Source organism: Oncorhynchus nerka, linkage group LG10, assembly GCF_034236695.1.
Source record: "Oncorhynchus nerka isolate Pitt River linkage group LG10, Oner_Uvic_2.0, whole genome shotgun sequence".
Lineage (NCBI taxonomy): Eukaryota > Metazoa > Chordata > Actinopteri > Salmoniformes > Salmonidae > Oncorhynchus > Oncorhynchus nerka.
The window spans coordinates 87,785,513-87,810,006 of record NC_088405.1 but is presented as its reverse complement, the minus strand read 5'-3'; the positions used below and the strand labels follow the sequence as shown (position 1 = coordinate 87,810,006).

Here is a 24,494-nt window from a genome sequence, read left to right as displayed (position 1 = left end):
TGAAAGAAAAAAATCAATTTAATCAAATTTGAATTCAGGCTGTAACACAACAAAATGTGGAATAAGTCATGGGGTATGTATGAATACATTCTGAAGGCACTGTACCTCTACCACTCCAGTATCTCTGCACATTGTAAATATTGTATTGGAACTGACCCTGTAAATATCTTACTTACTTCCCCATGTTCTTCTTATTTTTTGTGTGTTTTTGTACTACCTTATGTTATTTTTAGTAATACTGATTACTACATTGTTGGGTTTAGAGCTAGCAAGAAAGGCATTTGACTGTACTTGTGCACGCAACATTAAAACTTGAAACCTTGACTACAGTTGGTCTTTTGTTATGGTGTGTAAGAAACCTGCAGTGGTTGCTTTTTATACAAACATCCCATAGACATTTCATAAAACCATTAGCTTTTATAACCTATTTATATGGGTTGGAGATAAAGAACATCTAAACTAACTCCCCTTAATGTTTGAATAAGTTATTTGAAATAAGATAGTAGAATTCTAAGTCATACTTCATGACTTGCAATCAATTTGTAAAGGGAATATTTAATAAAAGGACTAATATTCAGAAAGCTCCGCCCACTCATCTGCTCATTGGTTGTGCTGGAATTCTATTACCTGTCAGACTTTCCTGTGTGGCTGTTAAATGTAGCCAGTAGCTATACGGGAAGCCTATTAGCTGTGTTTTTCCCACCTCAAAAACCGTTTGTCGATTTATTTAAAATATGAAATGAGGCGAAACGGTTTTGTTTTTGTTCAGTTTGAGTCAAAAATAAGAAGGTGAATCATACCTGAGCGACGCAAGGATTCGCAGATGCCTTCAACGTCGATCACCCAGGTATGTGTGTTATTATGAAGTTTAGCAGGTGTGTCGGTTTCGCTATATTCTCTACCAACCTGTTACAGTTTCGGTCCTGGTCAGGAAATTCTTTGCAGGTTCGCGTTTTTCGTCATGAATCTTGTTCTGGAGGCAGCTCTGCAGAGTGGTCACTAGTTGGCACAGCCACAAAGTCATAAAATCAGATTTTTAACCTAACCATACAGTTTGACTATAGCTCCCAAAAATTACACTTGTTGTATCATCAGTTGTGAAATGCTTTCGGAACATTTCCCAAACTGTATATACATAAATATAATGTAGCGTTTTAGTTATAGTGATGTTTATTAAATCGTGAAATTACAGAACTACACTGTAATTGTAACCATCCAAGTAAAACTTTTCGTTTTTATAGCTAGGCAGATGGCTTACAGTATTTTCAGATGATCATAGCCTGCTTGATAGCACTAAGGCATTTGAGATCGATAATTCATTGTGCAAAGGAAGCATATTTGTAATAGTCTGGTTGACACCAGCTCTCGAGTAGTCACGTGGTTCGCGTCAGCCAGGCTATTTGTAAATCATCCCAAAACAATATATTGATCACTTTCACCATACCATTGACTTATTTGGAGTTCAATGCGAAGCTGTTATTTGTAGACTTTTTTCCCCCTTGACATGGTCAAATAACTGAAGCATAGATTGGGAACTTTTGTTTCTAATTTGACACAAACTAGAGGCTATGAGTAAATTCCAGACACGAAACTACCTTGAACTTTCTTCATACTGGACACAGACATAAAATGGTATCCCCGATTACAGAGTGAGCCTGTCCGGTGGCTTACACAGCCTACCCACCCGTGAGTAAGTGTGGTCTCTGACAGGGGTAGGATTAGGGCCACGAGCTGGAGAGCTTGGTGGGGTAGAAGCCTCACCTTCAGTTGGCTCATTTCTCAATTCTGCGCACCCTGCCCGTAGGCCTGGACTGTGATCCAGCTCACCTAGGTGAGTGTATGGCGTGTTCTGGTTTGTTGTCTGCTCTGCTATGTGCAGATCCACCTGACTACAATGATAGAGGGAGCCACCAACATCCACCAGGTAAGAACATGGTGCAACTCTCTGTAGGCATGTTCCCAGCCTCCAAAGTCCTGTGTTGTCTCCCGGCAGAGGTTTCATCCTTATCGTTTCACCTCCAGCTCTGGTAGGTCTCGAGCAGTCCAGTCGTAGAAGCACTTAGCGAGTTGCTTTCTGTGGCGCCAACCATGACGCAGGGCTCAAGTAGCTTGTTAGCTATGGGGATTGTAGTTTGGACAGCTGGGCTGCTGCTTTCAGACTGTGGTCCTCCACTGTAAGATGGCTTTCCAGGGGTCGTCGCTGTCACGCAAGGCCTTGGGTAACAGGTTTCTATCAGGGGTCGTCGCTGTCACGCAAGGCCTTGGGTAACAGGTTTCTATCAGGGGTTGTTGCTGTCATGCAATGTTTTGTGTAAGAGGTTTTTTGCAATCTTGACAGCTGTCTCTGCCTTGCCATTTGCCTTTGGGTGCCTTGGAGGCGAGGTCACATGGTCAAACTCCCATTCTGAGGCAAAATGCTTGAACTGTGCAGTGAATTGTGGGCCATTGTCCATGATGACCTTGTCAGACTGGCCTTGCCTTGCAAACTGCACCTTTCAGTGCTTAATGACCGTCTCTACCTACAAGTCAGGGAGCAGTTACATTTCCTAAAAGTCAGAGTAGTGATCAACAATGAGAAGATATTCAGTCACAGACAAAAGGACTAAGTCCATGCTGATGATTTGCCAGGCTCTTGTGGGCAGTTCATATGACATCATGGTTTCCTTTTGCTGTTTATGAGCGTACTTGTTGAATGTTGTACAGCTGCTGACAACGTCTTTAATTTCTGCATGCATGTTGGCCAGTATAATGTTTCATGTGCCTGGCGATAACATGCGTCACCTCAAACGTGACGAGTGTATTCGAGTCTGGTTCCTCTCTAGGTTTCTTCCTAGGTTCCGGCCTTACTAGGGAGTTTTTTCCAAGCCACCGTGCTTCTGCATTGCTTGCTGTTTGGGATTTTAGGCTGGGTTTCTGTACAGCACTTTGTGACATCAGCTGATGTAAAAAGGGCATTATAAATACATTTGATTGATCTCTGGATGTAGTGATTTGGGGATAATGACCATTTTGTTCCTGCTGTAGCAAACAGATAAGTGGCTTTTAAGTTGTGCTTTTTCCCTGCTCAGTGTGTCGCTGATGTACATCTCTGGTCCTGACGACCTTCATGCTGTAGTTTTGTAGAGTAAGGAGTATGCTTTGAAGCCTCTTGAACGCCTTGAGGAGAGGTTTACTGAATATGGCAATGAGTGGTTTGTGTTCAGTTTCAGCGTTGACCAGCTCTCGGCCATATAAGTAGTGATGTAAGCACTGGCAGGAGAAGACGATGCTGAGGCACTTTCTCATCGGGCATGTCAGCATCCAAGTCCACTTTGGCTGGAGTCAGGCTTCGTAATGTCATAGTAGTGCAACACTACCATGGATGAAGCCAGAGATGTAATCTCCTGCACTGCGGCCTCTTGTTTGGGTAGCCAGTGCCATGGTGTGTCTTTGTCCAGCAACCGGCGCAGATGCTCATGGACTGCCGATAGGTGTGGCATGAACTTTGCAAGATAATTTGCGAAGCCGATGAGACGCTACACTCCTTTTGCATCGGACGAGTTTGGCATGTTGACGATTGCTCTGACTTTGTTTGGGTCCGGCTTCAGGCCTTTGGACGAGAGAATGTGGAAGTCTTTCACCTTGAAGCTGCGCATTGGCCTGAAGAAGCTGCAGTTAACTGATTGGCAGCACTCCATCTGTACCAAGAGCTTCACATTGTGGTAGCGTTCTGCTTCTTCGTCTGTCATCACAGTCTATGATCAGAACATCATCAGCGACGCATTCAATGCCCTTGAGCCCAGCCAGTGACTCATGCTGCTTGCATTGGTATTCCTCAGGCGCCACTGAGACACCAAACGGGAGCTTAAGCCAACGTTTCCGACCCCAGGGGGTCCAGAAGGTAGTCACAAAGATGCTCTCTGCGTCCAGCTTGCATTGCAAAAATGCATCTCGTGCGTCCACCAAGGTGAAAGTCTTGGCATTGGGAAGCTTGTAGAGGACATCCTCCAGTGTTGGCATGATGTAGTGTGAGCGTTTCAGTGCTTGGTTCAGATGCTTTTGGGTCGATGCAGACCCTCCGCTTCTCTGGTTTTTTCACTATGACCATATTGCTGATCTGGTTAGTTGGCTCAGTCACAGATGTCATGTGGCCATTGGCCTCATACTTCTTTAGCTGGGCCTTCATTGTAATGCGCACATTGTGAGAAGCACACTGGGCTGGAGTGACTCTCTCATCCAATTCAAAATGTACCTCCCCAGGTTCCTATTCAACGGCCCATTGAATACATTGTCATATTTGCTGAGTAGCTGTTCTTTGGACAGGGGTCAATGCTGGACATGCTCCACGATGTGCAGGTCATTTGGTACGGTGAACTGCATCAGTCCCAGGTGTTCACGTGTAGAGCCTGAGAGGAGAGGATGTTGACTGGTTTTCACGATCTCAAACTCCAGCTTGTGTTTGTGTCCCTGAAATAACACGTTAGGTCTCAAAGATGCTCATTCGCTCTCCTGAGTACAGCTTTAGTCTAGTATCGCTGGGCAAAATATACATGTTGTCTTTGTAGCTCATTACAATGCACGTAGCACCGGAAACCAGTTGACATTGTTGCAGCTTGTTGTGTAAAAGTACTGTCACAAACCATTTATTCCCTCTGAGTGTACAGCCTCAATGGATTCATGTATGTAAATGTCACTCAATGTTCTGCTCATCAACGCAGGGAATCTCAAGCAGTTTAGGGAAGAGATTTTCTGGCTGTAGTTCAGGTGCAGGGGGAAAAAAAGATGTGCTTTCTAAGCAGCTCAGACACATAATGTCAGTTATGAATGCCTCCTACAGCCAAGGGGTCGTTGAGTTGGGCGGTACTGACCTGCTCCAATCCACTGGACAGATTGTAAGCTCAACTCCGCGGTCAGTGGGAGACTGGACACTGGCAAGGGGAAGAAGGTCGGGTGGGAGGCAGTCTGGTCGACCTCCATATATCCTAGAAGATCCGATTAGGTTATTAAACAGCTTTTCCCCTCTGGAGGCTGACATACCGGCCCTAGGCGTCAGCTCTGGTCCTTGGAGTACACCAATGACCAGCAGCCTTCCTGGGCCACCCTCCACAGACGGTTGCTGACCAAAGAGAAAAAAACAAGGTCTTGGGCCCTCCACCTCCCAGAGGATTCTGATGCAATCTGCTGCTACTGGTAAATGTGTGGTGAGTCAGGCTGGCGTGAGTTGAGGCACACCTTCCCCATCGGATTTCATCACAACCACAATCGTCTATCAGCTCGATGCTGATAGATTTTGACCTGCCAGTTGTCCGACCAAGGTCCACTGTCGCCCAGGCGCCCGTGTTCAATACATCAACTCCTTCCTGCCCACCGTTCAAGCCAACTATTCTAACATTGGCAACATTGTCACTCGCATAAGATTTAACAGCATTCGCTTTTGGAAAACTGAAGGACGACTACAACATTTTCTTGAACACCCTTGTTTGCACAGGGAAGAGAACAGTCATCTCTGGCCCCCTGCCATGCTATAGAAATGGTTTGGAACGTTACAGCTACTGCGCTGCCAGTCCCTGTCAGAAACTCTACAAAGACAGGAAGTTCTTCTGTTGTGACAATTTTGACTTGCTGTGGGAGAACTCTTTAAAAGAGATGGGATTCACCCTAACTGCAGGGGTTCCAGGATTATCTCCAACATGGTGAACTGCTTAAGAGACTTGATGGTCTGGGATTGGTAATACTCCTGTCCTCCCAGTCACTATAACAAACAAAGGACATGGAAATCGTGTTATATACCAGAGAAATAGAAGTGCAGTAAATTAAAGTAACCCAATCTATGTTTCTTTAAACTGTTAGCTCCGAGTGTATTGTCTGCAATAATTGTTTGCACTGAAACTGTCTAAGGAAGAAGCCCACTGTGGGAAGGCCACTCTGTACCATTGACTCATGGAAATGTCACTGCCATGTCAACCTCAGAATAGCACTAAAAACAAATCAGCCTGTGACAAGTGCTTAGCAAACTTTTGGGAAAGATTGTTTGATCAAATACAAAGATATTTTACATAACGTTTTGACAAGACTTTCAGCATGCTTATAGGGAAGGACGCTCAATGTGCTCGGTACTGGGTTATGGAGTTGCATATCTAATAGAACAGGGTTTTTGTTAATGGAAGCCTCTGAGACACTTAACATATGACAAGTACGCCTCACAAGTCCTCAACTGGCAGCTTCATTAAATAGTACCCGCAAAACACCAGTCTCGATGTCAACAGTGAAGAGGCGACTCCGGGATGCTGGTCTTCTAGGCAGAGTTCCTCTTTCCAGTGTCTGTTCTTTTGCCCCTCTTAAGATGTTATTTTTATTGGCCAGTCTGAGATTTGCAAAAAAAAAAGCCATATCTCAGACTGGCCAATTAAAAATAAAATCTTAAGATGGGCAAAAGAACACCGACACTGGAAAGAGGATGAAGCTGCCAGTTGAGGACTTGTGAGGCTTCTGTTTCTCAAACTAGACACTCTAATGTACTTGTCGTCTTGCTCAGTTGTGCACCGGGGCCACCCACTCCTCTTTCTATTCTGGTTAGAGCCAGTTGCGCTGTTCTATGAAGGGAGTAGTACACAGCATTGTATGAGATCTTCAGTGTCTTGGCAATTTCTCGCATGGAATAGACCTTAATTTCTCAGAACAAGAATAGACTGAAGCGTTTCAGAAGAAAGGTCTTTGTTTCTGGCCATTTTGAGGCTGTAATCGAACCCACAAATGCTGAGGCTCCAGATACTCAACTAGTCTAAAGAAGGCCGTTTTTTTAAAATTCTTTGATAAGGACAACAGTTTTCAGCTGCGCTAAGATGATTGCAAAAGGGTTTTCTAATGATCAATTAGCATTTTAAAATGGAAAAACTTGGATTAGCTAACACAACGTACCATTGGAACACAGGAGTGATGGTTGCTGATAGTGGACCTCTTTACGCCTACAGTTCAAATCGGAAGTTTACCTCAGTTAGGTTGGATTCGTTAACTTGTTTTTCAACCACTCCACAAATTTCTTGTCAACAAACTATAGTTTTGGCAGGTCAGTTAGGACATCTACTTTGTGCATGACACAAGTAATTTTTCCAACAAATGTTTACAGACAGAATATTTCACTTATAATTCACTTTCACAATTCCAGTGGGTCAGAAGTTTACATACACTAAGTTGACTGTGCCTTTATAACCAGCTTGGAAAATTCCAGAAAATGTCATGGTTTTAGAACCTTCTGATGGGCTAATTGACATACTTTGAGTCAATTGGAGGTGTACCTGTGCATGTATTTTTTTAGGCCTACCTTCATACTCAGTGCCTCTTTGCTTGATATCATGGGAAAATCAAAAGAAATCAGCCAAGAAATTGTAGACCACCACAAGTCTGGTTCATCCTTGGGCGCAATTTCCAAACGCATGAAGCTACTGCATTCATCTGTACAAACAATAGTACGCAAGTATAAACACCATTGGACCACGCAGTCGTCATACAGCTCGGGAAGGAGACTCGTTCGGTCTCCTAGAGATGAACGTACTTTGGTGCGAAAAGTGCAAATGAATCCCAGAACAGCAGCAAAGGACCTTGTGACGATGCTGGAGGGAACAGGTACAAAAGTATCTATATCCATAGTAAAAACGAGTCCTATATCGACAACCTGAAAGGACACTCGGCAAGGAAGAAACCACTGCTCCAAACCAGCATAAAAATGCCAGACTGCGGTTTGCAACTGCACATGGGGACAAAGATCGTACTTTTTGGAGAAATGTCCTCTGGTCTGATGAAACAAAAATAGAACTGTTTGGCCATAATGACCATCGTTATGTTTATAGCGAAAAGGGGGAGGCTTGCAAGCTGAAGAATACCATCCCAACCGTGAAGCAAGGGGGTGGCAGCATAATGTTGTGGGGGTGCTTTGCTGCAGGAGGGTCTGGTGCGCTTCACAAAATAGATGGCATCATGAGGGGGAAAAATTGTGTGGATATATTGAAGCAACATCTCAAGATATCAGTCAGGAAGTTAACCTCTTTGGGCTAGACTTGGCGCTAGCCTCCCACCTCGACAACAAATGACAGAAATAGTCATATTTAACCTCTTTGGGCTAGGGGGCAGTATTTTGATGTCTGGATGACAAGCGTGCCCAATGTAAACTGCCTGTTACTCAGGCCCAGATATGCATATGCAACAACAAACTGAACAAGTTCCACAGACGTGACTAACAGATATGGAATAATGTGTCCCTGAACAGGGGGGGGGGGGGTCTGTAACAGTCAGAACCAGGGTTGGCTGGCCTTCTAGTCAATCGTAGGCTCAGTCACTGTTATGCTTTTATTTACAAAGCCATTTTGGGTTTACTGCATTTTTATTGTTCAGAAATGTGGTGGGTACTTTCTTCGTTCGCTGGACTTTATCCTGCTAACTGTTCCAAATGTCCGAACTGAATTTGGTAAAAGGGCTTTTATGTACTCTGCGCCATCGTCTGGGAACACCTTACAAAATACTTTTAAACTGGAAGAACTTGTCACGATTGGTGTTTTTAAATCACTGACTAGCAAAAAGTGCTCTTAACTGACGAGTTGCGATTTTTGTCTCACCAGGGGTGATGGTCTGATTCGCGTTTATCGTCGAAGGAATGAGCGTTACACCGAGGCCTGTACTCTGGAGCGGGATCAATTTGGAGGTGGAGGGTCTGTCATGGTCTGGGGTGGTGTCTCAACATCATCAGACTGAGCTTGTTGTCATTGCAGGCAATCTCAACGCTGTGCGTTACAGGGAAGACCTCCTCCTCCCTCATATGGTGCCCTTCCTGCAGGCTCATCTTGACATGACCCTCCTGTGCGTGCTTTCCTGCAAGACAGGAATGTCAGTGTTCTGCCATGGCCAGCGAAGGGCCCGGATCTCACTGAACATATTCCAGTCAATGCTAGCAAAGCAGTCCTGTAGTTTAGCATCCGCTTCATTGGACCTTTTCCCTATTGATCACGTCACTAGTACTTCGTTTGTTTAAGGTTTTGCTTGTAAGTGTGAGATATGATTTGCCAAATGGAGGGCAAAGAGAGCCTTGTATGCGTTTGCTTTTACTTTACAAACACAATCTTGAGTCTTGTCGCCTCTAGTTGCACAGGTGACATGCTGGTAAAAAGAAACGGATTTCAGTTTCTATGCATTAAAACCACAGGCCATGAGAAACGCTACCACGGGATATGTATTTTCTCGTTGGCTCATGGCCCTATACAGCTCGTTGAGTGAGAGAGAATAGGAGGAAGAAAGAACACTGATTTGAAAGTTAGATGTCAGTGTAAATGGAGGGCTGCAAGCTGTCACATGAGAAATGGAACTTCATTGTGGACATGTGACACGAGGCTTGACCCTGCAGATCACATGGAGGGTCCTTTGGGTACAAAGGTGACTCCATGACTGATAATCTGACCTGGCAGGGTCTGCTTACTCCATGTCCATTTGTTCCACGAGACATAAGAACCCCCTTTTTTTTTTTTCAATCACAAAAGGGATTTGACAACAAGCCAGCCTTAGTCTAGATGAGAGCCTGAGTCTTACTGCAAAGGGGAACTATGATTTAAAGATGAGGAAGGGGTGCAGGGATCTTCAATGAGACACTGACTCTCCTTTGAGAAGCACTGTGCTTCCTGAGAACTGTAGGTTGTGGTAGACTTTCTCCTGTCTCCCAAGCGTGCATGAAATGTCAGACATCCTGGTCTCCTACAGCGGGCCTCTGTCAGTCCCAATCTCTCTCAAGAGGTACACTTAACACTGCACTCTGGAGAAATTCCCCCATACTGCACCTTGTCTGAACCAATCAGCAAGAGCTGCTGTTAGGGTCATTCATATTCCTGCAGTGATGCGTCATGGAAGTGAGATGACTCGATATCATCCTCAACACACAAGACCATTTTGGACAGTTACATTGATCCCCTATCATAATTTTAGTGAGTTTATTACAAATCTAGTGGCTGCTGGTAGAGCACTCTTAAGATTGATTACGACAGTTGTTATCTTGGTTTTCCTCCTTATGCCAGTCAAGTAATGTGCAATGGCAGATGCCGTGAATACATCAATATTGTGTCAACCATGTCATCAAAGACCCGGTCCATTATACATGTTTCACAAACAAGCAGCCTTCTACATTCCACTCTGTTTCCAATAACTAATCTTCGCATTTTCTAACTCTAAAGGAGAAATATCAATACGATTGTCGGTCTGCACAGTACAGGGCCGTTCGTTCGCTTGCTGTCGGCGCGATGTGTTACAGGGACCACCCACCATTAGAGACCGATAGACGTCATTTTCGCCCTTTTTCTAAATGTAGAAATGGTTTGAACTCTGTTTGCTTTTAAAAGGTAGGAAGCATGAGTTTTTACTCACCAACTGAACAACACAGTGTGGTCAAATACTTTAACTTTAGTTGTATTCGTGATCTGGTTACCTATACGTACAAACAGTTATGTTTTTGGGTAATTACATAGGTTAATAAATATCTTCTAAACTACCCACAATGCACTATTTCTTGGATGGGCCCCAGCCATCAATTTATTAGTTTCTGCTCTCTCTTTGCTTTGATCCGTGGTTGTGTTTTTAGTAGATTTGTGTTCGTTGTTCAAGCTAGTCTCCAGTAGTTGGGCTCTAGCTTGCTGACCATATCCGTGGTGGTTGGCTGGGCTAATCGCTACACTACATGGCCAAAAGTACGTGGACACCTGCTCATCAAACATCTTATGCACACTGACATGGTCACCAGGTGTACGATGTTTCCTCTGACACATTCGTGTGGCTGGCTTCCGGGTCAAGTGGGCATTGTGCGGCTTGGTTGGGTCGTGTTTCGGAGGACGCATGGCTCTTGACCTTCGCCTCTTCAGAGTCCGCACGGGAGTTGCAGCGATGAGACAAGACTGTAACTACCAATTGGATACCACGAAATTGGGGTGTTAAATATATACGTAAAATATAACGCTGCTGGGTTTTCTCAAGCTCAACAGTTTTTCCCCGTGTCTATCAAGAATGGTCCACCACCCGAAGGACATCCAACCAACTTGAAACAACTGTGGGAAGCATTGGAGTCAACATGGGCCATCATCCCTGTGGAACGCTTTCGACAGCTTGTAGAGTCCATGCCCCGAATAATTTAGACTGTTTTGAGGGCAAAAGGGGGGATGCAACTCAATATTAGGAAGGTGTTCTTAATGTTTTCTACACTAAGTGTATTATGCACATAGCTACCTCAATGACCTCACTCCTGCACATTGACTCCGTACTGGTACTTTGAGTATGTAGCCATGTTATTTTCTACTTCCTGTACATAGCTATGTTATTTTTACTCTTGTTATTCCTTGTCGCTATTTATATATTTTTCTAAATGGTTTATCTTTTAAATACTTCACTCTGTTGGTAAAGTACCAGTTAACTATTAGTCTACACCTGTTTACCAACAACGTGACAAACTCAATTTAGATTTTATTTTCCCCCTATTTTTTTTTTAACCTCTTCTCATCTGTTCTCTCATTTTCATTTCATGTTACACAGTTCAGGCGGTGTTGCATTGTGGTAATGAAGTTGAGTCTCTATGGGTTCTGTTTCACAGCTTTCTCCCTCTCTTTGCCTGGGTTCTGTATGAAGGAACCCAGTCAAAATTAGCCACGGTGGCAGACTGCACACAATGGAGATTACAAATCACTTGACTCTTCGGAACGATGGTTAAGATTTTTATTAAAGAAGCCATTATGTGGCTTGAAGGAGTCTAATTTCATCATATGATGGTTTTACAGTGAAGTTGGCGGCATACAATGGGAATAAATTGAGAATCAGGACTGTGGCTGGAGGTGGAGCTGTAATTAAGGGGACAACCGTCATTTTGTCAGGCGTCTGATTGTGATGGGATGTGATTTAAGCACTGCTTTATCGCTAATGAATACAGTGGCCAACTGAGAGCAGAAGAATCCCTGCTTATATCCTCGTGACGAGTGGCCAACAATCGCAGGAATTCTGCTTCTCATCAGGAAGCAGACTGACGATGTAAAAACAGCCTGTCAATATGTTGAGACAATGCATTGACGTCCATCCCATTATGTCATCCGTTGTCAGAGGAAAGAGGTCTGTTTCAGCCATCGAAAGGAGGGTCCGTTTGAGTTGTAGCTGGAGGATGTCACCTGGATGGACACCTGTTGGTGGGTAACCTGAGTGACTGGACACCTGTTGGTGGGTAACCTGAGTGACTGGACACCTGTTGGTGGGTAACCTGAGTGACTGGACACCTGTTGGTGGGTAACCTGAGTGACTGGACACCTGTTGGTGGGTAACCTGAGTGACTGGACACCTGTTGGTGGGCAACCTGAGTGACTGGACACCTGTTGGTGGGCAACCTGAGTGACTGGACACCTGTTGGTGGGCAACCTGAGTGACTGGACACCTGTTGGTGGGCAACCTGAGTGACTGGACACCTGTTGGTGGGCAACCTGAGTGACTGGACACCTGTTGGTGGGCAACCTGAGTGACTGGACTTTCTTTTTTTTTTAATGAAGGCTAGGTAGGGTTACCCTGCGCCATTTTACCGTTGGGATTTACACTAGTATCCCATCTCCCAGTGAAGATGTTAAATGGAGATATATGACATAATACAACCTGTACCAGTAGAACCTATTTGCTGTACTTGTCAGCTTTATCAAGCACATTCCTTTCCATGTGTGCAGTAATTGCCACTGCTAGTGCTCGTGGCTAATGAGGCTAGTGCTCGTGGCTAATGAGGCTAGTGCTCGTGGCTAATGAGGCTCGTGCTCGTGGCTAATGAGGCTAGTGCTCGTGGCTAAAGTGTCCGTGATAAGGAGTGGGTTCCATGAATGCGATCATGCACATGCCATTGCAGCGTTCACAAAGAACACCATGTCTGACAGCCACCGGACCAGAGGTTGTCACAACTTTGATTTAGGTTTCTGTTGTCCTTTGGGTTTCTGTTGTCCACTGACTAGGGACACAGTTGAATTGAATCATCAAATCTCTCTTGAGGATTACATACATGGTTGTGTTAAAGGTCTTGGTGTGTTGTTAACAATGTAACCGTTGTGTTATTCCGTCCTTCAAAAGTACATTATTGTTTTACATAGCTTTCCTTTACCACCTCCTGAGAGTGAAGGGGAGGTTGTCATCCTGGGCCTAAAATGGCTGTCTGAAAACAGGTTATTGGAGGGAGCTAGACAGTGACCTTCATCTCCTGGCAATAAGTGGAAAGAGTACTGTATTCAACTGAAATGTGTCTTCCCCATTGAACCTAATCCCTCTGAATCACAATAAGGTCACTTAGGGTGCGTTTACACATGCAGACCAATTCTGATAATTGATTCACTCATTGTTATTTTGACCAATCAGACCAGCTCTGAAAAAGATCTGATGTGTTTGGTCAAAAGACCAATTTGTGTGTGTGTGTGTGTGTGTGTGTGGGGGGGCTGAATCGGGCTGCGTTTACACTGTGTAAACAGCCGAAGGCTCCCACCTTTGATGACAAAGGAAAATGTGAAAGCCCAAACGTGATGTACTATTGTGAAAGTGATTAAGGCGAATGTGCCAGATTTGATCAAATTTGGGAGCTCTCTCCTCTTGTCAGAAATCTAGGCTACTCCTATTTTAACTTTCCTACTTTACTTTTGGTATTTTATTACTATGTCATGAAGGGAGAACTGCAATTACTAAATGCTTTCTGCCGTAAATCTTGGCTCACTTTGATTGCAGTATCTCTCTGTTAAAAGGCCTGCACATTGAATATGCTTCCAATTACCACCTGTATTGACCAATGTTTCGATCCACAAGGGTCTTCGTGAGGTCAAACTGTTGTTTTCAAATGTGCAGTATACGTCATTATCCCAGCAATTAGGTTTTTTAAGGGTGTGCGTATGACCATCTGTATTACATGTAATCATTAAAACTAGGCCTGTAAGGGCTTTTGTCAATCCCGTAACTGTATCGAACCGCTTGTCTTTTCAGTTCGCTGCAGCTAGCGACTGGAACGAGCTGCAACAAACACTCAAACTGGACAGTTTTATCTCAATCTCTTCATTCAAAGACTCCATCATGGACACTCTGACTGACAGTTGTGGCTGCTTTGCGTGATGTGTTGTTATCTCTACTTTCTTGCCCTTTGTGCTGTTGTCTGTACCCAATCATGTTTGTACCATGTTTTGTGTTGCTACCATGCTGTGTTGTCATGTGTTGCTGCCATGCTATGTTGTTGCCTTAGGTCTCTACGTGGTGACGTGATGTGTGTTTTGTCCTTTTGTCATTTATTTTTAATCCCTGTCCCTGCAGGAGGTCTTTTGCCTTTTTGTAGGCAGTCATTGTAAATAACAATTTGTTCTTAAATGACTTGCCTAGTTAAATAAAGGTTCAATAAAATAAATACATGTAGGGTAATTCATTTGCCCTCCCACTTTGGCTTAATCGTTACATTTACATTACATTTAAGTCATTTAGCAGACGCTCTTATCCAGAGCGACTTACAAATTGGTGCGTTCACCTTAAGACATCCAGTGGAACAGCCACTTTACAACAGTGCATCTAAATCTTTTAAGGGGGTGAGAAGGATTACTTTATCCTATCCTAGGTATTCCTGAAAGAGGTGGGGTTTCAGGTGTCTCCGGAAGGTGGTGATTGACTCCGCTGTCCTGGCGTCGTGAGGGAGGTTTGTTCCACCATTGGGGGCCAGAGCAGCGAACAGTTTTGACTGGGCTGCGCAGGAACTGTACTTCCTCAGTGGTAGGGAGGCGAGCAGGCCAGAGGTGGATGAACGCAGTGCCCTTGTTTGGGTGTAGGGCCTGATCAGAGCCTGGAGGTACTGAGGTGCCGTTCCCCTCACAGCTCCGTAGGCAAGCACCATGGTCTTGTAGCGGATGCGAGCTTCAACTGGAAGCCAGTGGAGAGAGCGGAGGAGCGGGGTGACGTGAGAGAACTTGGGAAGGTTGAACACCAGACGGGCTGCGGCGTTCTGGATGAGTTGTAGGGGTTTAATGGCACAGGCAGGGAGCCCAGCCAACAGCGAGTTGCAGTAATCCAGACGGGAGATGACAAGTGCCTGGATTAGGACCTGCGCCGCTTCCTGTGTGAGGCAGGGTCGTACTCTGCGGATGTTGTAGAGCATGAACCTACAAGAACGGGCCACCGCCTTGATGTTAGTTGAGAACGACAGGGTGTTGTCCAGGATCACGCCAAGGTTCTTAGCGCTCTGGGAGGAGGACACAATGGAGTTGTCAACCGTGATGGCGAGATCATGGAACGGGCAGTCCTTCCCCGGGAGGAAGAGCAGCTCCGTCTTGCCGAGGTTCAGCTTGAGGTGGTGATCCGTCATCCACACTGATATGTCTGCCAGACATGCAGAGATGCGATTCGCCACCTGGTCATCAGAAGGGGGAAAGGAGAAGATTAATTGTGTGTCGTCTGCATAGCAATGATAGGAGAGACCATGTGAGGTTATGACAGAGCCAAGTGACTTGGTGTATAGCGAGAATAGGAGAGGGCCTAGAACAGAGCCCTGGGGGACGCCAGTGGTGAGAGCGCGTGGTGAGGAGACAGATTCTCGCCACGCCACCTGGTAGGAGCGACCTGTTAATCGTGGAACGTATCATGCATATTCGTCCAACTGAAAGAACATTGCTTCTAATGGACAATAAGTATACCATTTAATGAGGAAAATATTGTATGTTGTGAGGGCTAGTTACATATTTGACATAGTACATATTTCCTCCACAGTTTATATACAATCTCTAATATGAACATTTTCTGAGCTCTGACAGGGTTTCTGTCTCTAATGGGTTTGTGTGGTGGGGTAAGATGTTCTATCTAGGAGTATCCTATTCACTGACTACCCTGTAATAAATTCTCTGGGAAGTCAGGCATACTACGGCAGGCACAATGGCAGGGTCTGGACCATCGGTGGGGGGCAGTTGTGTAAATGCTCAGAGACCGCTATAGAGATGACTCTCCCATACTTTCTGAATTGGACTGGTTCTGTAGAGGCTATGGCACAACATTGTCGTAGGAAGGAGTTTGGGAAGGACAGGAGTACTGTGAGTTCTTGAGAAAAAGACATGCCAGCAGAGCAACTTTTTTTCAACCTACATCAGCCTCCTGTCAGGAAGTGGTTCAATTGTTTGCTGTTTGTCTTCCACAGCCTGCTGTTCTTTCTCTCCCCTCACACATTCCCTAGCCCGCTTCTGTCACTGCTGTTGTGTCACCTCTATTTCATAAGGTAATGCTTAATGTTGACACTGTCATTATTTCATCCAGTGAATGATCTGCCCAGGGTTGTGTGTTTTTCAGAGTTTCACCAACCCAAGTGAAGACACCATTGTACTTTCTATGTTTCCCTCAAGATGGCCTAATTCTGTGTGGCTGGTTGACACAAGTCCTGTAGGGCTTGCTGGAGATTAGCTAGGTTGTTACCCTATATAAACACACTGAATATGGCATGCCCCGCAGCTTCACATTGTTTGTACTGAGTACAATGTCTAGGTTTATCCCCTTCGTAGTGTCATATTGCTAGTTTTCTGCCTCGGGCTCTTAATACAAACTTAACTCTATATTTTTCTGTACATGAAAGTAACAAGATGTCATAAGTAATAACTGACTTGCCTAGTTAAATAAAGGGTTAAGAACATTCTTATTTACAATGACGGCCTAGGAACAGTGTTCAGGCCTTTTTCAGGGGCAGAACGACAGATTTGTACCTTTTTCAGCTTGGGGATTTGATCTAGCAACCTTTCGGCTACTGGCCCAACGCTCTAACCACTAGGCTACAGCCCTGCTCTTGTTTCATCCATAAGCTCTGGGGGAGGAGGCTTCACAAGTTAATGTTTGACCAGCTTCAGCTTTAGGATGAGTCAGAATGCTTAACTGTGGTATTTTTTGTAGTGCAGAATGTTCTAACTTGCTCTCTGTGTGCTAAAAAGGTAAAATATCAACTGGTACTGGGCACTCCTACCAGAGTGGACAGAAATCGTCCCACAGCGTCAAGCTGATGACCCCCGCCATGCTTGGTGGGCACATTCCAATATTAATTTGTGAGAATGTGGTGCTTATTAGAGCCTGTTAGCCTGTCACTATCACCCAGGGTCTGGTGACGTTTTGTGGCATTTCTCACTGACTGCTCTGCAGTAGCTGAATATCTACACCTTTTCACAAAGCTCTTCCTCTCAATGTTGGTTGGATTTGTCTTAACAGTGACATTCTCTCTCATCTTGGGACCCTGAGGAAAGTCCTGGAACTAAGGATGAGCAAATCTGCATATCCAATTCTTTGTCTCTTAATGCATGTCAGGATTTTCTCTTGTTGAGGCCAGTTGTTTGGCCCATTCTCGACCTAGGCACTAAAATGGAGGTCATGCTGAAAAGAATACGTATCCGAAATGCACTTACCCGGTCTTGCAGTCAAATCTTCTTACTGAGGTTTTTAACCCCTCCCTAATAAGCACCCTCTCTCTCTCTGTCTTTTCCCTAATTGAATGCCTGTCTATGATTGGGTGCAATGGAGATTAGTTGCCAGGTATAAAATGGTTTGTTACCATGTGAAGTAGACTAAGTCTGTCCTGAATGGTGCCACATACAGTACGCTGCCATACAGTTAATTGGGAAAGTATTCAGACCCTTTCCCACATTTAGTTATGTTGCATCCTTTAATTAAAAAAAAAAAAATTAAACAGCCAATTGTTGACACATTTGAAAAATGTATTAAAAATAAAGAACAGATATCTTATTTATGCACCGCAGTGCTTGAGGCGTCACTAGAGTCCCGGGTTCGATCCCGGGCTATGTTGCATCCGGACGTGACCGGGAAACCCATGAGGCTGCGCACAATTGGTGTCTTCCGGGTTAGGGGAGGGTTTGGCCGGCTGGGATGTCCTTGTCCCATGGCGTTCTAGTAACTCCTGTGGCGGGCTGGGTGCCAGTTGTACGGTTTTTCCTCCAACACATTGGTGCCGCTGGCTTCCAGGTTAAGCCAGCAGTGTGTCAAGAAGTAGTGCGGTTTGGCAGAGTTTTGTTTTTGGAGGATGCCTGGCTCTCGACCTTTGCCTCTCCCAAGTCTGTACGGGAGTTGCAGTCTTGTCCCATTGCTCGAAATTGAGCCCAGGTGCATCCTGTTTCCATTGCTCATCCTTGATGTTTCTACAACTTGATTGGAGTCCACCTGTGATTTAAATTGATTGGACATGATTTGGAAGGCACAATGTCTATATAAGGTCTCACAGTTGACAGTGCATGTCAGCGCAAAAACCAAGCCATGAGGTTGAAGGAATTGTCCATAGAGCTCCCGAGACAGGATTGTGTCGAGGCACAGATCTGGGGAAGGGTACCACAGTGGCCTCCATCATTCTTAAATGGAAGAAGTTTGGAACCGGCAAGACTCTTCCTAGAGTTGGTCGCTCGCCTAAACTGAGCAATCGGTGGGGAAAGGGCCTTGGTCAGGTTGGTGACCAAGAACCCGATGGTCACTCTGACAGAGCTCCAGAGTTCCTCTGTGGAGATGGGGGATCCTTCCAGAAGGACAACGATCCCTGCAACACTCCACCAATAAGGCCTTTATTGTGGAGGGGCCAGACGGGAGCCACTCTTCAGTAAAAGGCACATGACAGGCTGCTTGGAGTTTGCCAAAAGGCACCTAAAGGATGCTATGGGGATGTTTTTCAGCAGAAGGGACTATGAGATTAGTCAGGATCGCGGGAGTTTTTTATTATTTAGCCTTTAATTTACTGAGGCAAGTCAGTTAATAACACATTCTTATTTACAATGACAGTCTACCCCAGCCAAACCCGGACGATGCTGGGCCAATTGTGCACCACCCTGGATACAGCTTGTGATACAGCCTGGAATCGAACCAGGGTCTGTAGTGACAACTCCAGCATTGAGATGCATTGTCTTAGACCGCTGCAAAGCTGAATGGAGCAAAGTACAGATCCTTGATGAAAACCTGCACCAGAGTGCTCAGACTGGGGCGAAGGTCCACATTCCAACAGGACAACGACCCTAAGCACACAGCCAAGACAACACAGGAGTGGCTTCAGGACAAGTCTCTGAATGTCCTTAAGTGGCCCAGCCAGAGCCCGGACTTGAATCCGAATGAATATCTCTGGAGAGAACTGAAAATGTCTGTGCAGCTCCCCATCCAACCTGACAAAGCTTGAGAGGATCTGCAGATAGGAATGGGAGAAACTACCCAAATACAGGTGTGCCAAGCTTGTAGCATCATACCCAAGAAGACTATGTTGTAATCGCTGCCAAAGGTGCTTTAACAAAGTACAGAGTAAAGGGTTTGAATGAGGTCGACCAATTATGATTTGTTTTCAACGCCGATACCGATTTATTGGAGGATCAAAAAAAGCCGATACCAATTAATCGGCCATTAAAAAATGTATATTTTTTAAATATTTATATTTCTAATACAACAATACTGAATGAACAATTAACACTTATTTTAGGTTTAAAATAATACATATTTATTCTCAAATAAATATTGAAACATGCTCAATTTGGTTGAAATAATGCAAAAACAGTCTTGGAGAAGAAAGTAAAAGTGCAATATATGTTCCATGTAAAAAAAGTTAACGTTTAAGTTTCTTTCTCAGAACATGAAAGCTGGTACTGGTTCAAGCTGGTTCAATATTCCCAGTTCTTAAATATTCCCAGTTAACAAGTCTTAGGTTGTAGTTATTATAGGAATTATGACGCGTTGACTATTTCTCTCTATACCATTTTGTATTTCATATACCTTTTGACTATTGGATATTCTAATAAGCACTTTAGTATTGCCAGCCTAATCTCAGGAGTTTATAGGCTTGAAGTCATAAACAGCGCTGTGATCAAGCATTGCTAAGAGCTGCTGGCAAACGCAGTAAAGTTTGAATGAATGCTTATGAGCCTGCTGCTGCCTACCACCGCTCAATCAAATATCAAATCATAGACTTAATTATAATATAATTAACACAGAAATATGAGCCTTTTAATCATTAGTATGGTCAAATCCGGAAACTAATTTCGAAAACAAAACGTTTATTCTTTCGGTGAAATACGGAACTGTTCCGTATTTTATTGAACGGGTGGCAACCTAAGTCTAAATATTGCTGTTATGTCATAATTATGTAAAATTCTGGCAAATTGGTTTGCAACGAGCCAGGCGGCCCAAACTGTTGCATATACCCTGACTCTGCGTGCAATGAACGCATGAGAAGTGACACAATTTCCCTACTTAATATTTCCTGCTAACATGAATTTATTTTAACTAAACATGCAGGTTTAAAAAATATATACTTCTGTGTATTGGTTTTAAGAAAGGCACTGATGTTTTTGTTAAAACATCACCCGCTTGGCGAAGTAGGCTGTAAATTAACAGGCACTGCGTTGATTATATGCAATGCAGAACAAGCTAGTTGACCTAGTAATATCATCAACCATGTGTAGTTAACTAGTGACTATGTTAAGATTGATTTAAAAAAAATAATAATTATAAGATAAGTTTGATGCTAGCAACAGATGGTCAGCCTGCCACGCAGTTTCCTCGTTGAATGCAATGTAATTGGCGTCCAAGAATGCCAATTACCGATTGTTAAGAACTTGAATTTGGCCCTAATTATTCGGCCATGCCGATTTTTAAATCGGCCAACTTCTAATCTGAATACTTATGTAAATGTGATATTTCATTAACATTTTTTTATACATTGCAAACATTTCTAAAAACCTGTTTTTGCTTTGGCATTATGGGGCATTGTGTGTAGATTGAGAGGGGGGGGGGTTAATACCTTATTCTAAAATGTATCAATGTGGAAAAAGTAAAGGTGTCTGAATACCTTCCGAATGCACTGCATCAGTCCCACATCAAGTCACTGCAGGGTCTTAAACTACATCACTTAAAATGTTGATTTGAACTTGCCCTTTTGTGTGTGTGTGTGTGTGTGTGTCAATAGTCATGTGCATACTTGCACAAAAACATGTAGATGTACTGGGTCTGTCAGTGGTGGATGTTAAGAATAGCCCTGCTCTCATGTGTTGTTTAGCCTTAGACTCATTCAGTTGGTTGACAGGTGAGAATGGCAGCAGGTCATAGAGGTGACCATAACAACGGAGCACCTAACACCACCCTTCAGACCAGACACTTCCAGCATGAACCAAAATATATATATATTTTTTAAATATTTTTTTTATTTAACCTTTATTTAACCAGGTAGGCTAGTTGAGAACCAGTTCTCATTTGCAACTGCGACCTGGCCAAGATAAAGCATCGCAGTGTGAACAGACAACACAGAGTTACACATGGAGTAAACAATTAACAAGTCAATAACACAGTAGAAAAAAAAGGGAGTCTATACATTGTGTGCAAAAGGCATGAGGAGGTAGGTGAATAATTACAATTTTGCAGATTAACACTGGAGTGATAAATGATCAGATGTTCATGTAGAGATATTGGTGTGCAAAAGAGCAGAAAAGTAAATAAATAAAAACAGTATGGGGATGAGGTAGGTAAAAATGGGTGGGCTATTTACCGATAGACTAGCTGCAGCGATCGGTTAGCTGCTCAGATAGCAGATGTTTGAAGTTGGTGAGGGAGATAAAAGTCTCCAACTTCAGCGATTTTTGCAATTCGTTCCAGTCACAGGCAGCAGAGAACTGGAACGAAAGGCGGCCAAATGAGGTGTTGGCTTTAGGGATGATCAGTGAGATACACCTGCTGGAGCGCGTGCTACGGGTGGGTGTTTCCATCGTGAACTGAGATAAGGCGGAGCTTTACCTAGCATGGACTTGTAGATGACCTGGAGCCAGTGGGTCTGGCGACGAATATGTAGCGAGGGCCAGCTGACTAGAGCATACAGGTCGCAGTGGTGGGTGGTATAAGGTGCTTTAGTGACAAAACGGATGGCACTGTGATAAACTGCATCCAGTTTGCTGAGTAGAGTGGAAGCAATTTTGTAGATGACATCGCCGAAGTCGAGGATCGGTAGGATAGTCAGTTTTACTAGGGTAAGTTTGGTGGCGTGAGTGAAGGAGGCTTTGTTGCGGAATAGAAAGCCGACTCTTGATTTGATTTTCGATTGGAGATGTTTGATATGAGTCTGGAAGGAGAGTTTACAGTCTAGCCAGACACCTAGGTACTTATAGATGTCCACATATTCAAGGTCGGAACCATCCAGGGTGGTGATGCTAGTCAGGCATGCAGGTGCAGGCAGCGAACGGTTGAAAAGCATGCATTTGGTTTTACTAGCGTTTAAGAGCAGTTGGAGGCCACGGAAGGAGTGTTGTATGGCATTGAAGCTCGTTTGGAGGTTAGATAGCACAGTGTCCAAGGACGGGCCGAGCATAACAACCAAGTCCTCATCAGATAAATACATCTCTAGACTAGCTGTGAGTTTGCACTCTGTTGACCATGATGAAAGCTGGTGAAATGGGTCTAGATGCTTAGCAGTCAGGCAATGAGCATAATGTCATAACATCTGCACGACCTTTCACTGACACAAGTGAGTAAAATCTAACTTCTAGGCCCAATGTGTTTGGAAATTAAGACAAATGTTTGGGTCCTGCAATAGGGGAGAGGATGGAAAATGGTGTTGGGGTCCTCCTGGTTGTCGGTCTTTGAGTGTTTGGGCGAGAGCAGCACCCACCCCTGCTGCTTGGCTGCTGTCCATGTGCCTAGGACCCTGGGAATGAATCGTGCCTAGGACCCTGGGAATGAATCGTGCCTAGGACCCTGGGAATGAATCGTGCCTAGGACCCTGGGAATGAATCGTGCCTAGGACCCTGGGAATGAATCGTGCCTAGGACCCTGGGAATGAATCGTGCCTAGGACCCTGTCTTTCTTTGAAGCCAGCGAGGAATGCATGCCCTTTTTTTCCCTGACAGCACTAGCTATCTGTGGTGAAATGTTCCCTCTGCCACAGAGCTCATTGTGCATCAGCAAGGCGGACAGACGTCACAGGCATGGGATTGCCGCCTCTCTGCTTGGTCTGGGGGGGAAGGACTCTTTTCTCTGGGGGGGAAGGACTCTTTTCTCTGGGGGGGAGAAGGACTCTTTTCTCTGGGGGGGAGAAGGACTCTTTTCTCTGGAACTCTTCTTTACATCTTCTCCTGGTAACTTGTTTTTTTGTTTTGCTCCTTCATTTTCCTCGTTCTAACCCTAATAGTTTTATTAAAGTCAAGTGTTTAACTTGGAAATTTGGTGTCATTTATTATTTTTCTCATACGGAATCAAAAACGTGAACAAATTGGTCAGTGGATTTGGTAAGTTGTTTCCCTCTGGTGCTCTTCAAAGAGAATTCTATTTTCGATCTGTTGGTATGAGTTGAGTCGACTCTAATGGAAGTCACTGTGATGGTTTGTTCAGTTTGCTGGTGTTTGTGTATTTGTCTGGGACATTTAGCCTCTGTCCTCTCTGTACATTTTGTCACCGGCTGTCCTTCCCATCACTTCCACATGAGCGCTGGCCTGTTTGGTCCCGTTAATGTGTTCTAGCTAGCAGTTCAGGACTGGGGAGAAGCCTGGCAGGCCCAGGCAGCCGCTGCACATGGCGAAACACACACAAACAAACCCCTTTTAACATCACTAACTAGACCTGGGAGGTCTGTATACGTGTGGATGTGTACCTGGTAGATGGAGATTTCCATACAGTCTGCTGCAAACCAAGGGGCTAGGGTGAGCTCTGTCACACTTTGGGGTGTGGTGGGACTTAAAACAGAGCTACCTCAGCCATTTTGAATGGTGGTTATTTGACCGATTTGTTTGTTTATCTGTGTTGGCCCATGAGGGAGTGAACCCTGGTCGGCATGGAGGACTGTGGTGCTCATTGGCTTGTCTTTGTGTTGGCCACACTGATCTGTTTGTATGTGTGACTGTAATCGCCAGGAGGCCTGCATTCTTCTTAGTCTACCATCACCCCACATTAAGGCCGCCTGTTGGTGGACTTTATCATTATTTTGATGTTGGGTAATATCTGTATTGTAAACACCATTTTGGGCAGAAAGACAAGTTTCACTGTTAATGAAAGCTTAGTGAATCTCTTCCGTTGCAGGAATATAAACAAGGCCAACATGAAATTAAAATATTTAAGTTATTGGAGAAAGGTGTTTTGGAACTTGTTATTGCTCAAATGTCCTTGATTTTGGATTGGATCTTGGATGTTTGAGGGGCAGCTCTCGAGGGGAACTTGTATGTTTTATAAAATTCTATTGAAACAATAAAATAAACCACAGATTACTACAGGGGCTCCCAAGCGGTGCAGTGGTTTAAGGCACTGCATCTCCGTGCAAGAGGCATCACTACAGTCCCTGGTTCAACTCCAGGCTGTATCACATCCGGCCGTGACTGGGAGTCCCATAGTGCGGCACACAATTGGCCCAGCGTTGGCCGGGGTAGGCCGTCATTGTAAATAAGAATTTGTTCTTAACTGATTTACCCTGTTAAGCAAATACATGTTTTTAAATCCTTTCTGTATCTAACACCAAACACTCAACATCTTATATCATTTCAGTC

At 44.4% G+C, this 24,494-nt stretch overlaps 1 protein-coding gene across 2 annotated transcripts in view; it reads left to right on the top strand.

Annotated features, from left to right (window-relative positions):
• Positions 1-656: 656 nt before the first annotated feature.
• LOC115136210 (protein Shroom3-like) overlaps positions 657-24,494 on the top strand; it is a 37,244-nt gene continuing 13,406 nt past the window's right edge. For both annotated transcript variants that reach the window (XM_029671780.2, XM_029671778.2), the window contains exon 1: positions 657-847. The gene's annotated coding sequence lies outside the window, so the exon portion shown is untranslated. The remainder of the gene's footprint in view (positions 848-24,494) is intronic.